The following is a 23254-nucleotide window of genomic DNA, read 5'->3' as shown; positions in this document are numbered from 1 at the left end:
ATCTCCCATGTGTGGGTTTTCTCGGATTAGTGAAAACTGGGACCTTTAAATATGATACATATAAAATACCCCTTCAGAATGTTTCTTATATCACCTTTTTTATTTTTTAAAAGTACATACTATCCAGGAGATAGGAAAACCCGTAGATAGTATATTCATGATTTAACATTTTTAAAAGTCAGCATAATTTCCTGTTTTAGAAATACAATTTGGGAAGGGAGAAAGACTTAATGAATGTAGTATTCATTGAACTAATGAGCCAGAGCCAGATTAGATAGAAATTCTTTCAGGAGCTATGGTGAATAGGCATTCTAGTAGTTAGTAGCCAGCCAAGATTTGAACAGCATAGTAAATATTTAATATAACTGTGATCTCATTGTTCACGATCATGAAGGAAAACTAGCATATTTGCTATGTAAGATTATATCCATTATAAAAACAGCTGTTAAGTCCATCTTTACCACCTACGTGATAGTAGAAACTAATACAGTACGCTTAGCTCCATGAACTATACTCACTTGTAACTATATTTTTGAAATTTGTATCCTATTTTCTTTTAAAAGGGCATGAAGAGGCCTACAAAATAGAGCCTTTAAAGAAGACATTTAACATTAAAACAGCACAGAATCACATAGCTTCAAGCAACGCCACTTAGCAAGGAAAGCTTGGACAACAATTTTGGTTCTAAACAATTTTGGTTCTAAACTTTCTGGCTGCTAAAACCAATGAAATGGTTTTTGTTTTTCACAGTAGAGACCCAAACTTATCTGCAGAGGCTAGTTTTCTCTTCAACTAAAGAAAGAGGATCTTTATATAGAACATTTCCTCAGAATTTAAAACAGATGCAAAATGCAGAGAGAAGTCAGTTATCTAGGGAAGGCGACGTCTTAGTGCAGTCTAGGGTCGTTGCTTTTTGATCAGTCTGGCTGCAGGGGTAGAACTAAGAGCCAGATAATCAATAATAGCTAAGCCAGCCTTAAACCGCCATATATTGTATGCCTTCATTGAAGTACAGATGGACGTTAGGCCTCGTTTAAACATTTTTTAGTCGAACATTTACTTGGCAGTATGCTGTGAGAAGAGAATGGAACTGTTTTTTAGGCATTATTACCAGCATAATGCTAATTGCTGTATTCTACGGTCTTTCATCTTTGAGGTCAGTAAGAAAACTTCACAAATTGTTTACTAAAGCAAAAGCCATAAATTTGAGTAACGAAAGATGAACTTTAGCCATCTTGTGGAAGTTCTTACATCCTTCACGGAAAATACTGAAGCCAGTTGTTCAACACACAGCGGAAAATGCGAATCTGAAGGGGAGAGTATCTCCAATTCGGGAGCTGCAGGAAGGACGCCTCTACAATCGCCGTTACCTTTCACCTGCGATCCGGAGTTTAGCACAAGATACCAACACTCAAGTGCCCACAAATGGCGGGAAAACTACAAATCCCAACATCTAAAGTGTGTGCGAATAAAGTGTGATGTACCTTTTGTGGAGGGAAATGTGCACCCTAAAGGTTTAACCAAAAGCAAGAGATTTCCCACCTTTCACATCACAAAAGAGATTAAAAAGGCTCCTTTACCTTCGACTTGTTAACAGCTTTTGTGTCTGTCTGTCATGTTTCATGTAATCATTAGGCATTAAAAGATCTAGCTCCTAAATGCCTGCTTCTGAACATTTTTATAGTTCTGTTGCTGGTGAGCGGGATGCCTTCCGGTTTCAGGAGAGTGTCAAGTGATGAGACAGGACAGGAAAAAAGCCTAGTTGTGGTTCCAGGCGTGATTCTCAAAGGGGATTATGTCCTCTTCCAAAATGGCGTCTGCTATGTTGTTCATGATAGAAGGGACCTTGAGTCTGGGGGGTTCTTAAGACCCAAGAAAGATGATCTGTCACAACTTCATTAATGAGAGTTCTGAGACCCAGAGAAGAGGAGTGAAAAGCCACATCTCAGAACTAGTCCCATGCTCTTGCCTTTGCTGCTTTTCCCCTGCTTAGCTGGCTGGAAATTTAAAGGTCAGGCAATTCTAAACAGCAGCCCAGATGTTCCATGGAAGCTTGTCAGTCATTCTGATTTAAAACGTGATTTATTCTATAATAATTTTTTTCAAAGCGTTTTACTTTTTAATCATTTTACACTATTTTTCACTATTCTACAATTTTGTTGCCATGAGTTCTTGGCATCGGCAAACTGCAAGACAGTGACCGTGAATTCTTAATAGACAATGTTAACAATTCATAGGTTTGGCACTAGATAAAAAGAGCTTCAGTGTTTTGCTTTTGTGATCTTTCTTAAATCTAAAGGAAACAACGTGTACTCTAGAAATTAAAGATTCGTGTGCTGTATCTCTTGAGTTTGGAGAATGATTTGAGTTCTGAGCCATGATGACAAGTTGACCTCATATATCTTTTTTAGGTCCCTGCAAAATATACCTCAACCAATTAAAAATTCTGAATTTGCTTTTTTTAGTCATTTTTTCATATATTTCTCTGATTGGTTTAATGACTACCAAAGCCTAAGAAGCTAATGATGGGTGCACCGTCTTGAGTAACATTTTTTTTTAAGATTTTATTTCTTTCAGAGAGAGAGGGGAGGGGCTGAGTGAAAGGGAGAGGGAGAATCTCAAGCAAACTCCGTGCTGAGTCTGGGGCCCGACGCCAGGCTCAATCTCACAACCCAGAGATCATAACCTGAGCCGAAACCTAGAGTCGGACAGTTGACCGACTGAGTTACCCAGGTACCCCTTGAGTAAATTTTTTTAAAGCAGTGAATTTTAGAGATGAATGGCCAGATCATGTAAGAATTCTTAAATGTTTAATCCTGAATTTGACACATCACAGTAAAGAATATGACCCTTGAACTGGAAGTAGAAATTGTGTTTTTTTTCCTTGCTCGTCTCCATTTCCAGAGTTTCTAGAAGTGGCAAGAATCCTTATTTCCTTGCAGGGTGAAGTTGGCATTTCCTACCCAATAGCTTCCAAAGTAAAATAATGATAAAAAATAAAAGCATCCTCAGGCTATTCCACCATTTAAGTTTTCAAATTAATCTTCAAGTGAAATTTTAAAGTTGTAAGGCGAATTTTGTGTGAGACTGCCGACAGAGGCAGTGTTAACATCCAGTCACTAAAGGAGCAGCGAGGACTTTCAGAGTGGGCTGTCCTTTGGGGGTGCAGAGCACATCAGTCCCGGCCACGGCTTAGCAAGGACGGATGAGTGCATTTCACAAAAGGTGCACACTGAGGAGAAAGCAAAGGAAGGAAAAACTCCGAGCTTTACAATCCTACAGACACAGATCAAGGAGCAAAGAAAGGGAAAAAGGTAGTTGCCACTGGCCTGTCTCTGCAAATAGTTACAGAGCAATTTTACTTTCTGTGTTATTTAGGATCAAGAAACAGCTTTTATCTGAAAGTGCTTTCACCTGCCAAGCTTTGCCATCCTCTGTAACATCTGGTGCTGGCAGGTCACTGAGCCAGTACATACCTTATTGAAACATTATGAGTAACTGCTGATTGCTAGAAGGAATTTGCATCAGAAATCTAGGTATCGAACCATGCTTTTCAAATGTTCTATTCCTCCACTGATGACTTTGTCCTATCGTATTAAGCAGTGTTCCAGAGAAGTATTCACAGCTTTGAACCAAAAAATAGTCGCATGAATTGTAGGGAAGTTCTTTCCAGACCCTTAGAAGACAGTTCAGCTCCGAAAATGTGCACGAGTAACAACAGTGAACTTGCGACTTCCTCTGTGTTTTACATTCATAGTCTAAAGACAATCTTACTTCCTCCATCATTTATTTTTAATATTTAAAAAAAAAGGAATAAAGCGTGTAGTAGGAATCTTCTAGGATGGCTCCCAGTGATCCCTGCCTCCTGGTGTTCACAAGCTTGCATCATTCCCTGACCTTGAGTGTGAGCTGGATCTAGGAACCTGCTTCCCATGAGTGTGCCAAAAGTGCCACGTCACTTCTGAGATTAGGTGACAGGCTGGCTTCTGTCTTGCTCACCCATTAGTAGTTTAGTGATTTCCTGCTCAGATGGAAGCCAGTCGCCATGTGCTGAGAAGCTCTAATGGAGAGGCCCATGTGACAAGAGATGAGGATTTCGAGCCAACAGTTAACACGGCACAGAGGCCCTCAATCCCACCTTCAAAGAACTGAATCCCGCCAGCAATATGCCTGGAAGAGGGTCCTCCCCGCTTTGGAGCCTTGAGATGACCACAGACAACTTGATTCCATCTAGTCAAAGACCTTGAATGCCAGTGATATCACTGACACAGAAATTGAAGACACGTGCTGTTCCAAGCTGCTGAATTTTGGGGTAATTTGTTACACAGCCATCGATAACGAATGCAAAGCTAGAAAAAGACAATAGCAAATCCCAACTCAACCCGTGGGGGGAAGTAGTTGATGAAATTTAACATGATGTTTTAAGTTGGCAAAAAAACAAAAAACAAAAACCCTCAAAGCAATGAGCATATCATCTTGAATCTGGCAACATGGAATAAGGAGAGTTGGTCCTCCTCCAACATGAACCTGTCAGCTCTCTTGCCGCCCTGGCCACAGATAAAAACACTCGTCTAGATCCATTCTCTCCCAAATATGGCAAAATACTGGAATTTGATTCTACATTTGAAATGTAAATTATATTAAATCCTAACTCTTGCATAGTGCCCCTTTTAAGTGACTCATCAAGTCTCCTTTGAGTAAAATGAAATTATCTAAAAATGAATAAAGGATAAAATTCTATTCAGATTCTACATGGTATTCCCATAATTCTGTCAACATCTTCCACATTTCCAATCCATTAACAGTTTCTACACCGCAGGGCCAGCTACAACTCTATCACTACATGAAAAGGTGATTCTTAGGACAACTGATTTAGAAAGCAATGAAACCCCCTCCAAAAAAAAAGGTGGAGGGACTGTCACTGAGAAAAGAAATACTGGCCTTTCATGTCCAGAACCTCCCTACTCCCAAAATGAGAAATGTGGCCAAAACATTTCTATACAGAGATTTTCCTGTTGTGATAAAAAAGAGATTTCCTGGAAGAATGATCTTACGATTTTTTTTTCTTTGCTTTATTTTGGTCAAAATGATTGAAAGACCAACCCTGGAGAGTTTTTCTTTCTGAAATTGTTTTCAATAGCTGGCTGACAGCCACAGCTACCTGCTATAAAGATAAAATTGTATCTTTAATTGTATCTGTGTATAAATTTTTCCTTTGAATTCAAAGCCAGCTATTCCTGGCATTGTTTTGCCCTGTGGGTATAATTGTGTCCTAAATCTTTTTCTAATATGAATCCATGAAACCTTCACCTCTAGAAATAGGATAGTACCTGTTCCTTGTACTCTGATTTCTGCAAAAGAGGCATCAAATGAATCTTGGTCTTCTCCATCCTGCCATTTTTAATTGCTAGATGGTAGTCAGGGACTGTGCTGCTTGAAAGTTTTCTTTTTCTGTGGGATTAGAAGTTCCTGCCTTTCTACTAGGGGCCTCATGGCTCTTGTTTTGTTACCCAGAAATGCTCACAGATTTTTTTTAAGGAAATACTAAAATACCAAACCAGGTTCTTTAAAGAAACTCCCAAGTCTGTCAGTGAAAAGGAAGGAACTTCCCTGAACACTGTGAGCCGTAGTAGGCTAAGATGTATACAGAGAAACTGCCTTTATCAAAACCCATGTCTTAAAGGATGTGTTCGAGAATGCTGCTATTTTAAGCTGGGATTCTCACCTCTTCACCCTGGGAAAACAGCTTGCTTCTTTTCCCCTCATCAGGTAGGCAAAGAAGTGATTGCACACAGATTGTAATTGCAGGTTTACATAAGCCCACAACTCAAGAGCAGTGATTTGTTGGGCTGTAATCTACTCAGTGTAACACACGGAGCTGCATTAGGCAGCAAGCCAGATGTGTAACGTCAGAACTCAATGACGACATTTCAGTCGCAGCCCCAGAATTTAGTGCAGTGCCGCTGTTGAATACTAATGAGCCACTAACAAGAAAACAAGAGAACAAACAACTTCTTTCTCAGTTACCTTTTTTATCCCTTTCTTGATGATGGAGAAAATGAAAGCAATTAACTATTTCATAGAAACCTCATCTCATAACTTCCGGTCAAAAGCAGCCCATAGTACTTATTACTGGGCTCGTGGCCCTTTATCAATCAGCAGAAGGTAAATTAATTTTTAACACTGCTTATTTACAAAGTCATGTTTTTCCTGAAGATTTTATCAAGCAGTTTATTTTCTGAAAATAATTATGTACATGAAAAGTATTGTGAATGAAGTCACCATCTGATATCATTTCTGCTTTTCATGATTTTCAAAATGGAGTTTCATTTCCTTTAAAATAGAAGGGAGAGGGAAAACATTTCTTATCCTAAAAGAATGGTATTTCTCAAACTTGGCACCATTACATTTGGGGCCAAATAGTTCTTTGTTATGAGGGGGAATATTCTGTGCACTGTGGGATGTCCACCAGCATTCTTGGCCTCTACCCGCTAGGTCCCGGTAGCACTGCCCACCATTTGTGACAACCAAACATGTCTCCAGATATGGCCACATGTCCCCAGGGTGGGGGGGGGGGTAGGTAATCAACCTTGGCTGAGAACCACTGCTGTGGAGAGATTAAAGGGTTTAACAAACAATAACCAGAAGCTGTTGAGTTCTGTTTTAGAGAAATACTTCAGACTTCTGGAAGGGTATAAAGAATAGTGAGCACCCACGTACCCAGACTCCTGGTTAACCCCTCCCAGTTTCATCTCCCTCCTTCTAGCCCCATTCCCTCAGAGGTCCCAGATTTGGTTTTTATCATTCCCGTGTCTATATTGGTTAGAAGTTCTATATCTACTTCTTACTTTCGTGGCTGACCTTCATGCTTTCTCATGTACGCATCAAGTCTAAAATCAATATATGTACTTTCTTCCTGAACAGAACAAGAATCACGTAATGCCTCATTTCCAACCACCCCCTCCCATCTCACATGTGTTTTTAGTTCTAACTTGTTGTTTATATATCCACCAAATGGTCAATACTTTTGTTTTTATGGTGAATATTTAGACTTTTCTCTATGTTTTCAGTTCATTTGCTCTTCCTATGTTCTTGCATCCCAGACCTTACACCTGGTTCACTTTCCTTCTGCCTTCTTTGGAAGTGGACACTCTGCCTAGTGATTTGTCCAATTCTTGCTCTTCTGAAACTTTATTTCTTCCTCATTATTGCATGATAGGTTATCTGGATATAAAAATAACATTGCCAGTTATTTTCCCTCAGTGTTTATTTCAAGATAATCTGGCTTCTTTTATAAATCTAAATTCCTTTATTTATAACCTCTTTTCCCTTTTAATGATTGTCAATATTCTTTACTATTGTGCCATTTCACTATAATATGTCTACGTATGGATTTATTTTATATTATTCTTGTGGTTCCATATGCTTCCATGGTAGAAAATTCTTTCATGTCTCTTAGTCTCTCGGTATTTCCATCTCTTCGTATTTTCCGGGTGCTACATATTCTCTTTAGCTGTATCTAACTTCTATTTAACTTATGGTAGTTGATTTTCTTGGATTCCAATGAGTACTTATCTTGAAGGATTATATTGGCTATTTGTAGAAATTTAGCTCTTTTCCAATCTATGTGCACTTCTTTTTATGGTATCTTTTTCTTTTCTTGTGTTTTTATTCTCTTTTCTCTTTTAAACAATTTTATACATATTTTATATTCTATATTCCATAATTTCATTACCAAAATTTCTTAAGAGTTGTAGTTCTGTTGACTTACACACATGGTAGTTGGTTTTCGTGGGTGGCTTATCTGCTGACTTTCTTTTTATCGTGAACGCATCTGTGAAAAGGCTTTATATCTCTGGGAATCTGATGGAGCCTGGTGTGAGTATATTTCCTCTCCAAAGGATTTGTATTTGCTTTGGTGAGATGCCTCCAGGGTGCTTTCAACGCAGGATAACATTAGATTAATTTCTCATATTGGGATTTTCAAAACCCACAGATATTATTAAATTCTTTATTAACTCTATTGAAGTTTAATTGACATTCAGTAAGATGCATGTAATTTAAGGGTCTAGTTGTATGAGTTTTGATAATTATATGCACCTGTCGAGGCACCAAACCTTTTCATCACCCCAAAAGATGCATGTAATTTAAGGGTCTAGTTGTATGAGTTTTGATAATTATATGCACCTGTCGAGGCACCAAACCTTTTCATCACCCCAAAAGATTCCCTTGAGCACCTAACCCCCTAACCCCTCGCACCAATGATTTGCTTTCTGTCACCATAGTATAGATTCGTATTTACAAGAGTTTTATGTAGATGGAATTGTAGGTCATGTACTCTTTTCTGTCTGGCTTTTTCATTCAAGATAATGTTCCCATTAATCTATATCATTGTGTGTATCAAGAGTGCATAACTTTTGATTGCTGAATAGTATTCCATAGTTGAGTATACCCCCATTTATTCTTTCATTGAATGTATGGATTTTTTTCAATTTTTGGCTATGATGAAGAATACTTCTGTGTACATTCACCTACAAGTCTTTCTGTGGACATATATATGTTTATATCATATCAATATCAAAGAGGAGGATTGCTAGATTAGGTATAAGCACATGTTGAACATTTTAAGAAATTCCCAAATTGTTTTCCCAAAGTTGTTGTACCATTTTACAAACCTCCATGCATTGCTGGTGAGCAGAATTCCAACTGCTTTACTGCACATGGACACTTAGTATGATTAGTCTTTTTACTTATCATGCTAATGAGTATGACACAACATTGCTTTAATTTGTATTTCCTCGATGACAAGTGATGTTGTGCTTCTTTACGTGTGCTTATATATCTCTTTTGGTCAGGCTTTTATACGAATGTTTTGCCAAACTTTTTTAGATCGGGTTGTGTTCTTATTAGGTGCAATAATATTTATTTATGTATATATTGAATACAAGTCCTATGTCAGATATATGCATTGTGAAATTTTCCTGATTTTTATTCTCCTTTTTTTCTTTAAACATCTAAGTACAATCATATTCTGTGTTCAGTGATTCATTATCTAAATTTCCAATTGTTTGTCGTTGATAAATAGAAATGCAGTTGATTTTTATGTACTGACTTGATACACAAGCTTGCCAAACTCACTTATTCTAGTAGCATTTTATAGATTTTTAGATTTTCTATATATGCAAAGACAACATCTGTGAGTAAAAGCCGTTTTACATTATGTATGCATTTTATCTCTTTTTCTTGCCTTGTATACTGGCTAGGACTCTCAGTAAGATTTTGAATAGAAATAATGAGAGTGGATATCCTTTTCTTGATCTTGGAGGGAAAACCTTCAGTCTTTCACCATTTACTATTATTTAGATATACATTTTTCATGATGCTTTTCATCAGGTTGAGGAAGTTCCTTTCTATTCCTAGTTTACTAAGAGATTTTATTACATAGAGGTATTGAATTTTATCCAGTGCTTTCTTGGCATCTATTGAGATGATCATATGGTTTTCCTCTTTTTTTATACAGTAAATTACATTGGTTGATTTTTCAGATGTTAAACCAACCTTGCATTCCTAGGATAAATTCAGTTTTTCATAGTGTATTATACTTTGTATATACTGCTAGATTTCATTTCTAATATTTTGTTAAGGGTTTTTTGCATCTATGTTGATGAGGAATATTGGATTATAAGGTTTCTTGTGATGTCTTTGATTTTGGTGTAAGGGCAATGCAAGCCTCGTGAAATGAGTTGGGAAATATTTTACTTCTTCCTGAATTTACTGATTTTGCATAGAATTGATACTATTTCATCCTTAAATGTTTGATAAAATTCACCAGTGAAGCCATGACTAAATCCGTTTAATGGGAAATTCATTTTAAAAATTAATATAATTTCATTTTTCTGTTTCTTCTTGGGTTTGTTCTGGAATTCAAAGAATTTGTGCATTTCATTTAGGTTATTGATTCTATTGGCATAAAATTAGTCATAATATCTCCTTTTTTATCCTTTAGATTTCTGTAGATCTTTTGTGATGTCTCCTTTTTGTCGTTAGTGTATTGTGCTGCCCAAGCAAGCACTCCTCCTTCATTCCTTTTTTGTATAGTTAATATACAGTGTTATGTCTCAGGTATATGATACAGTGATTCAACAATTCCATACGTCACCCAGTGCTCCTGATGACAAGTGCTCTCCTTAGTCCCCATCACCTAATCTCCCCACCCATCCCCCCACCCATCTCCCCTCTGGTAACCATCAGTTTGTTCTCTATAGTTTAGGGTCTGTTTCTTGGTTTGTCTCTCTCTCTTTATTTTCCTTTGTTCATTTGTCTTGTTTCCCAAATGCCACATATGACTCAAATCATATGGTATTTGTCTTTCTCTCACTGACTTATTTTGCTTTGCATAATAGTCTCTTGCTATATTCATGTCCTTGCAAGTGGCAAGATTTCGTTCTTTTTAATGGCTGAATAATATTCTGTTTTGTATATATACCACATCTTCTTTATTCATTCATCTATCAATGAACACTGGCTGCTTCCATAATTTGGCTATTGTAAATGTTGCTGCTATAAATATAGGGGTGCATGTATCCCTTTGAATTAGTGTTTTTGTATTTTGGGGTTAGTAATTACTATTCACTAGTAATTACACACTAGTGTAATTACTGGATCATAGGATAGTTTTGTTTTTAATTTTTTGAGGAAACTCCATACTGTTTTCCACAGTGGCTGCACCAGTTTCCATTCCCATCAATAGGGCAAGAGGGTTCCTTTTTCTCTACATTCTTGTCAGCACTTGTTATTTCTTGTGTTTTTTATTTTAATCAGATATGAGGTGATATCTCGTAGTTTTGATTTGTATTTCCCTGATGATGAGTGATGTTGAGCATCTTTTCATGTGTCTGTTGGCCATCTGGATGTCTTCTTTGGAGAAATGTCTGTTCATGTTTTCTGCCCATGTTTAAACTGGATTATTTGTTTTTTGAGTGTTGAGTTGTATCAGTTCTTTATATATTTTGGATACTAACCCTTTATCAGGTATGTCATTTGCAAATATCTTCTCCTATTCAGTATGTTGCCTTTTAATTTTGTTGATTCCTCCTTTGTTCTTGATATTAACAATTTGTATCTTCTCTCCTTTTTTCTTTATCAGTCCAGCTAGATTGCAACTTTATTGATTTTTACCAAGGCCCAGCCTTTGACTTAATTGATTTTCTCTATTGTTTGTCTATTTTCTATATATTGATTTCTATTCCTATAGTTTTGCTTTCTTCTTTCTTCTTGATTTCACTTTAATTTGTTATTGTTCCAGCTTCTTAAGGTGGAAGTTTTGATCATTGGCTTTAGACTTTTCTGTTATTAGCAATGTTTCCATTGCTGATTTCTAGTTTAATTCTTGTGTGGTTAAAAAACACACCTTGTATGATCTCTGTCATTTTAACTTATTAAAATTCATTTTATGGCCCAGCATATGGTCTCTCTTGGTAAACATTTCATTTGAAATTTAAAAGAATGTGTGCTCTATAGTTATTGGGTGTAGTGTTCCATAAATATCATTTGGTACAGTTGGTTGATAGTCTTCATTGCATTATTTAAGTCTTCTATATATCTATTGCTCTTTTAAAAAGATTTATTTATTTGAGAGAGAGAGAGAGCGGGAAGAGGGGCAGAGGGGGAGAGAGAGAGAGAGAAAATCTGGAGCAAACTCCCTGCTGAACATGGTGCCCAATGCTGGGTTCGATCTCATGACCCTGAGATCATGAGCTGAGCTGAAATCAAGAGTCGGTTGCTTAACAGACTCAGCCACCCAGGTTCCCCTATGTCTATTGCTTTTTAATCAATTATTAAGGGAAATGTTTTGAAATCTTAAATTATAACTATACATTTCTCTGTTTTTACTTTCACTTCTGTCCGTTTCTATTTCATGTATTTTGAAGTTCTGTTATATGCATAATTCATATAAGATTATCTTCTTGTTGAATTGAGCCCTTTATCATTATGAAATTATCCACTTTATCCTTGACAATGTAATGATTATAGACCTATATGTTGAAACCCTGACAATGCAGACCATTTATATTTAATGTAATTATTGATATAGTTAAGTTTTAATTTACCATCTTGCTATGCATTTTCTATATGTCCTATCTGTCCCATCTGCTCTTCATTCTTTTTTCTTTTCCTGCCTTCTTTTGCATTAGACATTTTTTAGATGCTTTTTTTTTTTCATTTTTCCATTTTATTTTCACTTAAAGGCTTATTAGCTATTACAGTTTTACTTCTATTTTAAGTGGTTGCTCTACGGTTTTCAATACAGATTTTTAACTTATACAGTCTACCTTTAAATAACTTTATTTCCCTTTGCATGTAATATATGAACCTTATACCAGTAGCATTCATTTTCTCCCTTCCATCCTTTCCACTGTGGTTGTTATACATATTACTTCTACTTATGCTAAACGCCCACAATACATTGTTACTACTTTTGCTCTAAGTATTCAATTACCTTTTTTTTAATGTTAATGAAAGGAGATCTCTTACATTTACCCATATATTTACTATTTCCTGCACTCTTTCTTTGTGAAGATTCAAGTGTCTATTTGCTATCATTTTCTTTCTGCCTGAAGAACTTCCTGTACAATTTGTAGTATAGGTCTCATAGGGTTTGTCTGAAAAAGTATTTTTGGAAAATATGTTTGCTGGTTATATAATTCTAAGGTGACAGATTTTTCTTGTCTTTCAGCATTTTAAAGATGGATTATTATTGTCTTCTGGCTTGCATCATTTCTGGCAGGAAGTCTGTGGCCATTTGTTGTTTCTATATATAATGAGCCTCTTTTTCTGACTGCTTTTAAGATTTTCTCTTTATCACTTTATCACTGCATCCTGGTGGGGTCCACAATTTCTGCTGACCCCTTAGCGCTCTAGAGAGGCACAGTAGAGCATTGGTTGGAAGTCTTGATCCTTTTTGTTCAGATATGACTGGTTGACTGGTCTGTAATGAAGTTATCACAGTAGCGTTTATATTTGCAAATGCCAACAAATCAAGCCAAAAAGTCACTTGCACATTTATATGTATCTTTGTGAATATTCAAAAAATCCTCTTCCTAATGTTAGGGAAAAACAAAGCCTGCCAATGATTAAAGCAGTAAAAACAAATTTTACTCATGAACTGTTGCAATCAAGGAAGAGAGACTTCAGTATTGAACTGGGTTCAATTCCAAATACAGCATGGACAAGTGAATATTTATAGCCAAGGAGCAGGGTGGAGGTCAGTGGATAGAAAATTACTGAAAGGAAACATCTGACATAAGGAGAGATTCCAGTAAACAGACTTGAACAGCAAGGCAGGCCAAGGTGATCAGACATCACCTGGGAGTGATGTAGGGGGTGAGGAATTTGATCAGAGGTTGAGGTTGATCAGATGTCAATTGGGGGGGGAACCTCTCTAAGGTGGTTTCACAAGATTATTGCTACAACTGGGTGAGGCAATCCCAACACGGACAATCACTAAGGTTAAGGCCTAGCGATCTTAGAGGAGCCCGACTACAGGTTAGTTGAGGAGGGAGACTTTGTCACCAAGAGCAGCGGAACATATCTCTTCCCAAGTGCAGTGAAGCATTCCCCAGGATAGGCCACATGTTTGCTGTGAAACGATTCTTAACAAATTTAAGGAGACTGAAATCATACAATCTTTTTCAACCACAGTAGAATGAAACTAAATTGAATAGCCGCAGGAAAACTGGAAAATCCACAGAACTGTGGAAATTAAACAACACACGAACAACTATGGGTCAAAGAGGAACTCACAACGGAAATTATACAATAGCTCAAGACAAATGAAAACGAGAACACAACCCACCCAAATTTATGGAATGCAGTGAAAGCTGTGCAAAGAGAAAAGTTTATAGCCATAAACACTTACATTAAGAAAGAAGATCTCGGGGGAGCCTGGGTGGCACAGCGGTTAAGCGTCTGCCTTCGGCTCAGGGCGTGATCCCAGCGTTATGGGATCGAGCCCCACATCAGGCTCCTCCGCTATGAGCCTGCTTCTTCCTCTCCCACTCCCCCTGCTTGTGTTCCCTCTCTCGCTGGCTGTCTCTCTCTGTCAAATAAATAAAATCTTTTTAAAAAATAATCAAAATAAAAATAAAATAAAATAAAAAAAAGAAAGAAGATCTCGGATCAAGTACCTAACTTCATAACCCCAGGAACTGGAAAAAGAACAAACTAAACCCAAAGTTAGCAGAAGAAAGGAAATAATAAAGATTAGAGCAGAGATAAATGAAATAGAGAGTAGGAAAAACATCTTTTTTATTTCTTCTTAGGAATTTTATGAAACTAAAAACCCGAAATTGGTCACAGCTCTCTCACCATTTCTGTCCTAGGAAGTACAACACCACAAAGCATATTCCTTCCAGTCCCATATCCTTACCTCCATCATGGAATCCAGACATACCCCAGCACCCATTCAACTGGCCTTGAGCCCTAGCCCTTGCTTTTTCTATGATGTTCTTAAAGGAAATCTAAGGATACACTCTTCCCGTCCCCAAGTAATGTATCGATGGCTCAAAGAAATAAAAAAGCACATGGAAGAAACAGCAAATGCTGGATTTACTGGCGCTGAGAGGAATCAAGCCAGAAGGCTTTCAGAAGTGTTCTGAGCAGTTTCCTGAAGGAGAAGGACAACCTGTTGAGAAAGTGGGCCGACTTCCCAGACAACGGGAAGACAGTCTCAGACTGCAGGGGACTCCTCAAACTGGCAATAACCTGGGAGCCTGTTGTGTCCCTGACTACCCGTGACCAACCTTGTTCCTGCGCCTGCACCGGAGAGGGAGCACTGCACAAGCCTCCCCTGGGATGTCCCATTCACCTGGACATGCTTTTAAAAAAAAGCCTGTGATGATAAAGCAAGCAGGATAGGGATGCCACATTATTAATTCGGATTGCTCAGAATATGCCTATGTACTTTCCTACGCAGCCAGACTCCAGGATCTCACACCATTACACCTTTTCGTAGTGCTGAGCCTGAGATGAAAGGGAATAGAGCAAGCTCCAAGGAAACCAGAAGAGATGAAAGGATCACAGTTTCTTCAAATAACTCCAAAGGCTGGAGAGACTCGAATTCTGCTTGATGAAGTGAAGGCTGCAGAGCCTATGAGCAATCAGTAAGACAGAGAGCAACTCCAGAGAGCCTTGAATAAGTAATCAACAAGCCCTAGTCCCAAAAGACTGGGGTTCTCTTGATCTTGGTCAGTGTGCTGGGAGTGTCACCCACTTGGGGAGAATGTTCCTTCTTATCAGAGGCAGAGTGGACAAAATTACAAATGATTACACACCGCTTTCCCATTTTTACAAACAAAGCATTTGTATTAGTCAGGACTCTGCATTAGAAATAACAACAGCCTAATACGATTCAGTTAAAGCGGGGGAGGGGGGAAGCCAAGTCCCACGGCTCACATGGCTGGGAAGAATCCTGAGAAAACCCACATAATTCAGAAGTTCTGCAAGAACCAGGGATTCAGGACTGGAGCCCGGGACTTGACACTTGGAGGTTCATCTGTGTGTGTTTCTTCATCTCTTGGTACCGATCTCATTGTCTCTCCCTGAAAGCAGGCCTCCTCCACACGGCAAGTACATGTTTACATCCTTCCAGCACCTTGATTCCAAAGACAAAGTCCCAAGAAGAATCGAATGGGCCCAGCCGAGAGCACTTGCCAATGACTGCACCACGTTCTAAAGGCGGTGGGTTGGAATACTCTGTTGGACTAGGCCTGGATCGCTTGCCTACCCTGTGGATTAGGAGAAGTAGGACCAGAAAATATGGCCCTGCCCCCTTCAAGGCACTTAGAGTGGGAGAAGATTTTTCTGAAGGAAAAGGGGGTAAGAAGGGGAGAGGAGTCGTTGCTGAGCGGCTGTGGGCCCACACGATGCTCGGTTGGCTCTTCCAGGCACTTTGCCTTTATCCTCCCCACACTCCTGCCCAGACAGCTCTGTTATCTCCTGGCTAGCTTTGCTTTTAAGGCATGGAGCAGCTTAAAAAAAATTATTCCCCAAGACAAATGGATGGTACCCCAAGGCCAGGATTGAGATGAGAAGTTGCCTAAGGAATTCAGGGGAATACTTGGGCCGCACAGCATGGCAGCATGGACACGGCATAAGATGTTAATAACATTGAAGGTTTGTTGAGCACTTCTCAAGATTTATTAAGTACTTACTATATAACAAGCGTCACTCTGCCTTTTCTCCACAGTAGGTGAAGTTTAGGGAGGCTAATCAGCGTTGACAGGTCACATAGCTCCTACCCTACCTCCAGAGCCCATTCTGTCAACCAATTTGCTGAATTGCCTCCCCAGCTAAGCTAGATGTCAAAAGACTTGTGTCTAAAATATAAACGGGTGGGTGTATTGGGGTGGGTACTTTTCACTTTCCCATACTTTCTAGATTTTCTTTCGTGAACATATGTTACTTCTATAATTAAAAAACAAAAATGTATTGTCCAGGAAACAGAGCAGCCTAGGCCACAGCTGTGAATCTACCCTTAAGTCACTCACCAACACTGGCAACATGTCTCCCCCCGCCCCCACCCCGGGGCCTCTGACTTCCAGGTCACATCTGTAGTTGCTGACAACTCAGATTTCCTGGGAATTTGTCTGACCTCCCCTCGCAGGCAAGGGAGGGGATCCGTTTCTGGAACTAAGGGTTGGAAGGTTAGACCCATGGATGCAATGTAAAGCACGGGGAATCAGGTCAGGGTAGCCCAGGAAGCCAGGAAAGTCTCAGGTATATAGTCCAACGCCTGGGGAAAGGACAGCAACCCGATGGGAAGGACGAGTGGACAACAGATCAAGCAAGACAACCCAGCCAGCGCCAGGAGAGACTCCCATCAAGTCAGCACAGAGGCTGAGAGTGTGAACAGCTACAGGCCTTTCATTTGGAGAACCCCCTTCCCACTGCATGCAGACTGGACGGGACTGTCAAGGAGCCTGCCTGTCCTGGGCCGGGTGTTAGAAGGACTGAGGACAGATGAAGCAAATTCTTCCTTATCAGGACACCTCCCTGTTTCTGATATCACATTCCCAGAGCTGTGCGGTTCCCATCAGTCCTAAAGATACTGCTTCTCGTACTTCTCCTTCAGTTAAGTGTTTGTGTAATTTAGCCAAAGTCAGTTTCTCTTGCTTGTGACCAGAGAACCCTAACAGAACACCTGTCTCTCTTTGTGTGGGTAACTTTGCTCTGTCAGTTTTAGGTTGAATAGTCATTTACTGAGTCCCGCTAAGTGCCAAGATCTGTGCTGAGAACTTCCACACATATCAAGAGAGAAAATCCACAGATACAGAATCAGTCCCCTGGGACCCAGTGTTGAGTAACTGCTGGGTGTCCGACGGGTGCTTGACAACAGGCGGCTAGTCCCCAATCCAGCTGGAGTCCTTGACTAAGCTGGCCAGCTTACCGTGAGACTTGTCCCAGCTATGGTCAGATCCCAGCATCCGGCCTGGGCCCCAGTTTATGGCCCAAACCATAGTTTTCTGGCACCACCTCCCACCCTGTACCTGACTGTGGTTCCGTCCCTCGTTGTCCCTCCGGCTTTCATCTCATACCTGTGCTTGAGGCTGCCGCTCTTCCTGGACGGGCGTCTGGCTTCCCTCCCCAACTATGACTTGAATTTTCCTTCTGCCATTCATTCAACAAATATCGAGTTACCCACTGCCAGGCATAAAGGATCCCGTTCTGAATTAGACACACGTGGTCCCGGTGCTCATGAACATAGAAGCTTTTAGAGAAGGCTGACGTTAAACAAGTAATTGTTTAAAATGTGAGGAGTGATGCAGAGGAATTAGAAGGACCAGCAGGAGCACAGGACAAGGTCCTAAAGTCTAGAGTTTGGGAAAGGCCTCCATGAGCAGAATGAGTTTGACAGATGATGACTTCAAAGCGGAGCAGCCTGAGTTTGCAGGACCTGGGAGACTTCCAGGTGACTGCCGTGCACTTTGGCCTGTGTGGGCTTCTCCCATCCGGACCCAACCCCGTGCCCAGGATCCCAGCAACACAGACCTGTGGGCCCCATCCTCAGTAAGTCCACCTTGAACGTGAGACAGACACATACACGTTTGTCATCCAGGACGTCCCAGGCCAGCTGAAGGGACGAGAGTGGCCTCCGCACAACAAAAGAAGCTTATCAGAGGCCAATAACAGCTCGCGATGCCAGGGCAGCTCACGGGGCACGGCGTCGGAGAAAGGTCAGCTTGGTTGCCAAAGAAAGCTCATCCGGCACCTCGCAGATAATAAAGGAGTGGTGTTTGCTGATTGTTTGATGATTGTTCCCAGGGCTGGGCCACAAAATCAGAAGGTATCTTAACTGAGGCAGGCATTACCCAAGCAGCACTGGGCCACAGAAAGGGGTGAGAAGCCAGGAGTGAGGGCAGAAGCAGACGGGAAACCCTGGCAAGAGAAATCTGCTTAAACGTTCCCCGCCTCCGTCTCTTCCCCGCCTGGTTCCTCTCTCGTGCAGCCAATTTGCTCCTGTTTCTTTCCTCCCCTGCTTCCCCCAGGACACAGCCTTTTCTCCTCTTCTGACTCTGCTGACCTCCGTCCTCCTGGCTCCCCAAGCCCACCCTGAGTCCTTCCCTCGAGGCTGGTGCGGCCTCCAGGCTCACCGGAGCCCAGCAGCTGGGCCTTGGGCCACGACCAGGGGGGCTAAGCCTCTCACTGGAGCGTTTAAATATAATCCTCCCTTCAGACTCGTACTGCCGAGAAAACCTGTCCAGGCTGAAAGCAATGTGAGGGAGAAAAGGTTTATTATTTATTTATTTATTTATTTATTTATTTATTTGAGAGAGAGAGAGAGAGAGAGAGCGCATGCAGCAGAGGGAAAAGCAGATTCCCCACTGAGCAGGGAGCCCGAGGCGGGGCTCCATCCCAGGACCCTGAGATCATGAACTGAGCCAAAGGCAGACGCTTCACTGACTGAGCCACCCAGGCACCCCAAAGGTTTATTTTAAAAAGGTTCCAAAAATATCAGAACTGATAGGGGCACCTTGGTGACACAGTTGGGTAAGCGTCTGACTCTTGGTTTCGGCTCAGCTCATGATCTCAGGGACTTGAGATCAAGTCTCTCTCCGAGCCCCAGAGTGGGTTTAAGATTCTGCCCCTCTCCCCACCCCCCCCGCTTGCAAGTGCTCTTTCTCTCTCTCTCAAAGAAAAAAAAAATCAGAACTGATAGTTTCTCAACGATGCTCGAGAGGGTTAAAAAAAAATCAATTTTAGCTGTAACGCACAGAATGCTTACATGTTGTCTCCACAACAACACACAGCTGGAAAACAAAATAGCGTGTGGCTGGTGGCCTTAGACAGAGCTCTGGGCGCCCCGAAGCAGCGAGCAGCCCCACACACCCCACTGGCGGGCCAGCCTCAGCCGTCACCGGTAATTTGATGATTTCATTTTCTCAAGCCGGTGCCGTGTCAGCCTGAGGCTGGAACAGCCAGTGGGGGAAGTGACATTACTGGGATTTTAATCTCACTTGCTGGAGGGTAGGGAGTGAAGGAGCGGGTCCCCTCTTCCAGACCACTGCCCTCCTGGGGCACAGGGAGGCCTGCCCTTGCCTCTGCTGTTGGCCTTGACGAATTATTCTTTTTTTTTTTTTAAAGATTTTATTTATTTATTCGACAGAGACAGCCAGCGAGAGAGGGAACACAAGCAGGGGGAGTGGGAGAGGAAGAAGCAGGCTCATAGCGGAGGAGCCTGATGTGGGGCTCGATCCCAGAACGCCGGGATCACGCCCTGAGCCGAAGGCAGACACTTAACGACTGTACCACCCAGGCGCCCCCTTGACGAATTATTCTAATAGTCTTTCATTACCTGTGAATTTCAGAAAATGAGAAAATGCTGGCAAGTGAAATGAAAAGAGTCTGATTTCTCAGCGATCACTACCGTGGCTCCTTACATCCTTTCCAGCCTGTTCCGCGCGTAGACAGGTAGAGGTACTGTTTTCACCAAAACGAAGTCATACTACAGCTATTGGTTTTTTCTCTCAACTCCTATTTAGAAAACTTTCAAACCTACAACAAGTTGAAGAACTAGTATAATGAGCATCTGCAAACATTTCACCTAGATTCATGAGCTGGTACCATTTTGCTACATTTGTTTTGCCCCTGTCCCTCTCTGTCCCCGGTATGTGTGGGTTTCGATATAGATACGTGTGTATCTATATCCAGATGTAGAGATCTTTGTGTCTAGATCCAGATATCCAGAGATCTATAGAGAGAGATCTAGACGGATAACATAGCCACCCAGACATATAGATCTATATTAACCATTAGAGAGTAAGTTGACCTTTCCCCGCTAAATACTTCAGCCTCTTTCCTAAGAACAAGGAGAGTCACCTGCACTCTCCCCAAACAATTGCCACATTCAACAATGTTAACACGGAAACGATACTATTTTTTTAAAAGATTTATTTATTATTTGAAAAAGAGAGAAAGCACGAGCGGGAGGGGTAGAGGGAGAGGGCAAAAAAATCTCAAGCAGAGGGGCGCCTGGGTGGCTCAGTCAGTCATTAAGCGTCTGCGTTCGGCTCAGGTCATGATCCCAGGGTCCTGGGATCGAGTCCCACATCAGGCTCCTTGTTCAGGGGGAAGCCTGCTTCTTCCTCTCCCACTCGCCCTGCTTGTGTTCCCTCTCTCGCTGTGTCTCTGTCAAATAAATAAAATCTTTAAAAAGATTTTTTCTCTCCCTCTCTTTCTGCCCCTCCCCCACCAAAAAAGAAGGGAATGTGTCCATCCAAACCCCATGCTCCCCAGCAGGGGGCATCAGACGTGGGAAAGGGTAGAGGACAACAAGGAAAGGCGCTGGAAGCAGATCTGTGCTCTCATCCTGACTCTATCCTCGATTTTCTGTAGGACTTTAGGTAAGCCCCTTGACATCTGCTCTCACACCAAAACCACAAATACAATGTTCCCGGCCCTGAGCCTGGTGGCAGTGACAGTGTCTCATGGGGTGTAGACACGGGAACACATAAGCTGTGAGGCTCTTCATACCAGGAGGGCAGGACAGGGACCAGATAATCCCCATGCGGTGATCGTTAGAGCTGGGTCATCACCACTCACAGGGCATTACTGACCTGCCACAGTCAGGCCTGGGGGACTATAAGGCACACATACACCCTTGCACCTGACCTTCAGGACTCACTATCTGAAGCATATTGGCCTCTTACTCAGTCCACCCCTGGGATACAGGAAGCTGAGTCTCAGCAAAGGTCATAGGGCCACACCTGCCCAACACAACGTCCTTCCGGAAGAAGCCAGAATAAAGAGGCTTCAGATCCCCAAGGACTGAGCTCCAGAAACCAGCTACTATCTGCCCCTGGCAGAGTGGCCTGGATTTGCAGCCAGGCCAGGCTGTCTGCGGATAGAAGCTCCCCGCCCCCATCCCAAGGGTCCCCGGGAGCAGTCTACGCAGCTAAGGATCCCACACAGCCTGGAAGCAGCCACTGCCCAGCTGCTCTGCCCCCGGGCAAGGAGGCCCAGAAAGCAGCCCAGCCAGAGCCGGGAGACAGGAGACAGCGACTCCTAGACTGGGTGTGAAATGACTGCTAGGAGGCTGCAGCTCAGGCCCTGGGGCTTGGGGAAAGCTCATTCTTCCCTCTACCCGAGTTCTAGGGGATGGAAAAGTTTGAAATTCATTCCATATCTGGAAGCCTCTACCTCCCCCTCCCCTTCCCTCCTATTTGCCCACTCCCTCCGTTTGCATTTATGGGTCTGTTTCTGTTGTTGTTGTTTGTTTTGTCAAACCTGTTTCATTTGGCCAATAAAGTAGGGCTGCTTCCTGCGAACTTGAGTGCCCTTAGGCTTTCTCCAGAGCGCCCTCAGCACCGCCACCTGCGTGGTGCGGCCCGTGCTCGGCTTTCCTACCTGCCCAGGCCCTGGACGACATGAGATGGCAACCCCAGGGGCAGGCGCTGTCTGTTTGAGCTCTTGCCTCCCAGGCCGGCAGGAGCGATGGGGCGAGTGTGAGAAGTGGGACCCTGGGGCCACCAGCCGGCTGCCACCCAGCCCGAGCGCCTTGCCGCTGCCCTGCTGCTCCCTGGATCCCACTGCTGGAGATTCGTCCTCGTCCTCGAGGGCAAACGCAAACGCCCTCGGGCGGGGGCGGGGGGGTACATCCCCTCACTAACCTCCTGGTACAAATTAATCAGATCTCAGAAGAGAGAAAGGAAGGAAATTGACATCGACTAAGAGTTTGCCCCATGCTAAGCCCTGGGCATCCGGTCCCAGTTGGCCTCCTCAACACGACCGTAAGATAGAGTTTATCCCCACTGTAGACTGGAAAGTCAATATAAATTAGCTTCCCCTGAACTGGCTAGAAAATCAAACACAAGCTGGTATTTCAACCCAGATCTGAATGCAAAGCTGTGTTCTTTCCTGCACCCACCCCCGGAGTACTTACTCCGGGCTGAGCAGAGGACCTGACCCAGCCTGTGTCCTCACCCAGCTCCCAGCCTGGCAAAGAGGGATTTTAGCAAGTGCACATGGCAGGAACTCTTGCCCCTTTTCCCTCACCTGAAACTCAGGCGGAGAATTTTCAAAGAGTGGCAGCTACCATTGGCAGGACATGGGATGATTTTAGGTGAAATGCAATGTGAACTATTTTGTTGCAAGAGTTATATATTTAATATAAAGCATACAGCTAGTTCATCAAATACATGGTTTCACCGACACTGTTTCAGATGAGACCACAATAGTTGGCTACGTGAGGGCTGAGTAAAGGCCAGGAGACTAGAGAGGAAATTGCTCTGTGGAACCCAGATGCGCCCGTGTGGCCCTTCTGGGCACGAGCCCAAGGGCAGAGCATCCCACTCTATCTTCTCTGGCACCCGCCGAAAACAAGACCCCTTCTTCAAGACCACCTCTGGCTCATTCCTGGCCACACTGGTGACCCAGGCCTATTTCCCAGCCCATGTCTCAGGTCAGCTGTTGTGGCTCACGGAGAGCAGCCAGGTCTCTCAGGCACCACGTCGGACACAGCAGAGAGGCCAAGGGGGACCAAGGGGGCAGGAAGGACCCACCTGTACCTGGTACACTGCCCAGAAGGAGTCCACAGGAGCTCCCATCCCGGTTCCAGAACCCCCTCCAGCACACACACACACACACACACACACACATACACACACCCCAGCCCATCATCACCTCCTCAGTGGCCACAATACAATTAGGACAGCATTCCAGGAATTAGATACTCATTGGAAAGAAAAATAGCCATAAA

The sequence above is a fragment of the Ursus arctos genome, unplaced genomic scaffold, assembly GCF_023065955.2.
Source record: "Ursus arctos isolate Adak ecotype North America unplaced genomic scaffold, UrsArc2.0 scaffold_19, whole genome shotgun sequence".
NCBI classification, from domain to species: Eukaryota; Metazoa; Chordata; class Mammalia; order Carnivora; family Ursidae; genus Ursus; species Ursus arctos.
The sequence above is the reverse complement of the archived record's forward strand: the minus strand, read 5'-3'. Positions refer to the sequence as shown.